A 5,595-nucleotide genomic window follows, 5' to 3' on the forward strand; every position below is an offset into this window, starting at 1 on the left:
GATTGTATTCCTGATGATTTTGATATATTATATGACTGGTTTGGAGTTCAATAACATGTTCAAAATTGAGTTTGATTTTCAAATTTTGAAATTAGGGTGTATAACCCGTATGAATGTTCTTAATTGAAATTTAGGGCTTTTTGATTTAGGGGTTATTAGATGTTGATATATAATGGGTTCTGTTCCTTATGAAATTTGCAATCGATTGGTATATAGCTCGTTAACAGAGGATTCATGAATCGAAGGGAGTTGTATTTTTAAAGTTACGTCGAGTTCGCCGGAAACCGGCGAACTTCTCGGCCAAATTTCGGCCAACTCAGGGATGTGTTGTGTGATTTGATGGCATGGTTATGTTCCTGGTATTGTGTAGTTATGATCTGGAGGTGTTGGTGGGGTGAGCACGCCAGAATCGTCTTATCCGGCGAGACATAACGCTTTCCTGCGACCCCCTGCAAAATTACAGTTTGGTACCTTAACTATTGGGGACGATGCAGATTAATCTCTGAGGTTTCCAGAAGTTTCAAAATTAGGATTCCTGTTTTAAAAATGTTTAAAAATCATATTTTCTATTTATTTTAATTATAAAAATTCATTTTTAATTTCTGAAAATTCCAAAAAAAAATTATTATTTTAATTCCAAAAATTATTTTTAATTCAAAAATAAATCTGAATTAATTAGTTAATTAGTTTTAGTTAATTAGTTCGAAAATTAATTGATTAATTGATTTAATTAATTATTAATTGATTTTAATTAATTATTTAATTAGATTTAATTATTTAAAAATGATTTAAAAAATTCCGAAAAATAGTTTCGAGCTTTAAAATATTATTTTAAATTGTTTTCAAGGCTCGATAATTATTATAAAATTATTTTGAAGCCAGATTTGGCCAACCGAACCCTGTTTATTACCCTGAACTTGATCCAACGACCCGTTTTAATTTAAAAATGTTTTAAAAATCATTTTAAATACCCGAAAGCCTGTTTATAACCCGAGACTCCTTTATAAATGATATATCATTGACTGTTTAACGTGTTATGTGCTATATGTGACTTGTTGTTTGACTGTCGATCAATGTGTTCGATGTTTACTTGTTTATAGCGTAACTTTCAATCCGTTAATCGGATTTGGGTAAGACGAAGGGTAGATAGAAGTGTGTATCGAATAGAATCGTATAAGTTGAGTATTGATAGATGCTTATGATATGTGAACAGAAGAGGCAAGGCGTAGGAAAGGGAAACAGATAGTCGAGGAGTAGACGGTTGTGATTGGAAGTTAACACAGTATAGCAAGCTAGTACCAGGCAAGTGTTGTGAACTTTCTCAAGATATATTGTAGTTGATTGATAGTACTGTTTTATATTGCAAGTGCTTTGAAGCACTGAACCCTAAACCCTGATTCCAGTTATTGATCTAGAGTCGTAAACCTTATTCTTTCTAAACCATTGATTATTGTATACCCAAATATGTACCACCAATATACGATACTACTCCAAAAATATTATTTTAATTCCAAAAATTATTTTTAATTCAAAAATAAATATGAATTAATTAGTTAATTAGTTTTAGTTAATAATTAATTGATTAATTGGTCAATTAATTCGAAAATTAATTGATTAATTAATTATTAATTGATTTTAATTAATTATTTAATTACATTTAATTATTTATAAATGATTTAAAAAATTCTGAAAAATAGTTTCGAGCTTTAAAATATTATTTTAAATTGTTTTCAAGGCTCGATAATTATTATAAAATTGTTTTGAAACTAGATTTGGCCAACCGAACCCTGTTTATTACCCTAAACTTGATCCAACGACCCGTTTTAATTCCGAAAAATATTTTAAAAATCATTTTAAATACCCGAAAGCCTGTTTATAACCCGTGACTCCTTTATAAATGATATATCATTGACTATTTAACGTGTTATGTGCTATATATGACTTGTTGTTTGACTGTCGATCAATGTGTTCGATGTTTACTTGTTTATAGCATAACTTTCAATCCGTTATCGGATTTGGGTAAGACGAAGGGCATATAGAAGTGTGTATCGAATAGAATCGTATAAGTTGAGTATTGATAGATGCTTATGATATGTGAGCAGAAGAGGCAAGGCATAGGAAAGGGAAACAGATAGTCGAGGAGTAGACGGTTATGATTGGAAGTTAGCGCAATATAGCAAGCTAGTAACAGGAAAGTTTTCTGAACTTTCTCAAGATATATTGTAGTTGATTGATAGTCATGTCTTATATTGCAAGTGCTTTGAAGCACTGAACCCTAAACCCTGATTCCAGTTATTGATCTTGAGCTGTAAACCTTATTCTTTCTAAACCATTGATTGTTGTATACCCAAATACGTACCACCAATATACGATACTACTCCACAAATACATACAAACTAAATACCAAACACTGAACCGATTTACATACATATTCAAATCACTGTATCTTGTGCTTTGAAATACCAAATCCTTGTAACCCTGAAACATTGATTGCTTTGTTATCCAATTCTTTCATTACCTAACAGCTAAGCTTTTAAAATGCCATATTGATCCTTGTGAAGATTGAAACCATTTCATTATTGAACATCCCATGTTATTTATGATTCTGTTTAATGTTTTACATTTTTTATCCTGTTATTATGTTAGAATTGGATTGTTTTTATAAAATTGTGGACCAGATTCGTGGTCAGACCATATTAATGGTCAATTTAGGCCAATGTGTGCCTTGGATCCAGTAGTTAGAGTAGTGCTGTGTGTTTTGCTCGGGGTTAGTGCGTGACTGATCAGCAACCTAACCTTGGTTTTTAAAATAAAATTATAATATCCAATTCTAAATCATAATTCATTGTTCACTTGATATCATAACCCTTTTCACTTGATGATCATCATTTTCAGTCTTGTCATTGTGACTTGCTGAGCTAGTTAGCTCATTTGTGCGATGTTGTTTATGTTCTTTTTCAGTTAAGAAGGAACCGGTTGTTAGCGAGGATCCCCAGTCCAGCGCGAGAGCTAGGGGTTCAGGTTGATCGAGTTAAGTTAGTAGGCATCTTTTGAGATAATTTAAGTTTGTAAAAGTTTGTAATAATGTTTAATACTCAGTTCTGAGTTTGAATAGTTGGGATTTGGACGTTTGTAATATAAAGTGTGTGTGTGGCTTGTGTACATACTTTAACCTGTTGCGGTCCATGGAAGTTGGTAAGTAGGTTCACTGCATATTATTATTATCTTTATTATTATTCTAAGCAGGTTATAAATAAGGTGTGTGTGTGTGTGGACCCCAAACTTCTGACCCGGGTTTGGAGGGCGCCACAATCTAGTTCTTTACATGTGACATGACTTGTCAATATGTCTTAGAACTCTATATGTAGAAATGACTTATCAATATCTATGAGATCTCTATATACACAATTTGACTTATCGATTTCTCTGAGATCTCTATATGAGAAATTGACTTGTCAATATCTCCAGTTCTCTATATCGTCATTTAACTTATCGGTATCTATGAGATCTCTACATGCAGAAATGACTTGTCAATATATACAATTCTCTACATCTTTATTTGATTTATCGATATCTCTGAGACTTTTTTATAAGCCATTTTGGACTTCCCGACAAGTCATTTTGGACTTCTCGAATGACTTTTTGATATAACTTGATCTGTGACTTTTCCATATCTTGACTTAAAACATTTTTTATAGAACAACTTTATTCAACTCCAAGCTTCTACATCTTTTCCCTAAGGCATGATCATGACTTGATCTTCTTCCAGAGTTTATTCTTTAGCTTGAAACTGTTCACAGAAAAATCCCCCAGTCTAATCTACTAACCATTTTTATAGACTTAAGAGATACAATTACAGAATATATAATTGATTATCAAATAACTTAATCTTAGGGATGTCAATGTGACTTAGTCTTCTTATTGTACATGCATATCTTGCACAACAATCTCCCTCAATTTGTGAGAAGATTGCCTATCACAAATTCATGCCTGATAACAAGACTAAGCCCAAGCTAAAATAAAATACATGAAAACTGATAGATTGACAAATACAAACTTTTATACATTGAGTAATTACTTTAGTTCAAAATGACACCCATCAAGTGAATTTCTCATAACCAGCTTCTTTCCTAATGCGGTCCTTAAGATCTACTAGCACTTGAAGTTCTTCAATAATTTATGTCCCTCTTAAGGCTTCCACCAGTTTGATCCATTCATCCAATGACTAATTGTTGAGATAATTAACTCTGAATCTAAAAAATCTACCAACCTTTATATTCAGAAAATATCGATCTTTTGAGATTCTACTCAACCCCTTTGCCTTGAGCTCATTTGATCTTTGTTCAAACATTTCAATCTCCTTGGCATACTGTCTTTCCCTTTCTTCCCTCTTAGCCTTTATCCTTGCATGCCTTTCATTCCTTTCTCGCAGCCTTTCATACATCACAGCCTTCCACATTCTTGTACTAGTATCCTTATCCTTCATCAAGCTTATCACCCTCTTAAATTCCGTGGTTGAAAATGTTTCCATTAATTCTCTACTAAGCACAATGAAGGAGTCATCCAAGTAGTAAATTATGACTTCTCCCAAAGAGAAAATCCATAGTATGAGTATTTCCTCAGATAGTTGTTGATGATAGTCATCATCTGTTATGCTTGGGGATCCTGATTGGATGATTGCTATACAAGAGGAACTCAATCAGTTCGAAAGACAGAAAGTGTGGAAGCTTGTACCCAGACCTAAAGACAAATCAGTGATTGGCACAAAATGGGTTTTCAGAAATAATCTTGATGAAGATGGAATTATAACAAGGAATAAGGCGAGAATGGTTGCTAAGGAATATTCTCAAGAAGAAAGGATTGACTATGATGAAACCTTTGCACCAGTTGCTAGACTTGAAGCCATCAAGATGTTTTTAGCATTTGCAGCATATTCAAATTTCAAGGTATATCAGATGGATGTGAAAAGTACTTTCCTGAATGGTGAGCTTGAATAAGAGGTCTATGTAGAGAAACCCCCTGGCTTCATAGATCCTGAGTTTTTAGATTTTGTCTATTTTCTCTGTTAGGCTTTTTATTATCTAAAGCAAACGCCAAGAATATGGTATGACACTCTCTCAGAATTTCTTCTTGAAAATGGTTTCACTAGAGGTGTCATAGATAAGACTATGTTTTATAAGAATTATAAAAATGATTTCATACTTGTGCAAGTCTATGTTGATGACATTATATTTGGGTATATGAATGATGCATTTTGTGCAAGGTTTGCTAAGTTTATGGAGAGTAGGTATGAGATGAGTATGATGGGTGAGTTGAACTTCTTTTTTGGACTTCAAGTAAATCAGAAGCCAGATGGTATCTTCATTTGTCAAACAAAGTACATCAGAGATCTTTTGAAAAAAATTAAGTTGAAAGATTCAACACCTGCAAAGACTCTGATGGTAACTGCCACAAAACATGATCAAGAAAAGTCTGGTAAGAAGGTGGAAATCACTAATTATCGAGGCATGATTGGATCATTACTCTACCTGATTGTAAGTCATCTAGATATTGTGTTTGCTACATGCTTGTATGCACTGTTCCAGGTTGATCTGA

Source organism: Apium graveolens, chromosome 9 (assembly GCF_009905375.1).
Source record: "Apium graveolens cultivar Ventura chromosome 9, ASM990537v1, whole genome shotgun sequence".
Taxonomy (NCBI): domain Eukaryota; kingdom Viridiplantae; phylum Streptophyta; class Magnoliopsida; order Apiales; family Apiaceae; genus Apium; species Apium graveolens.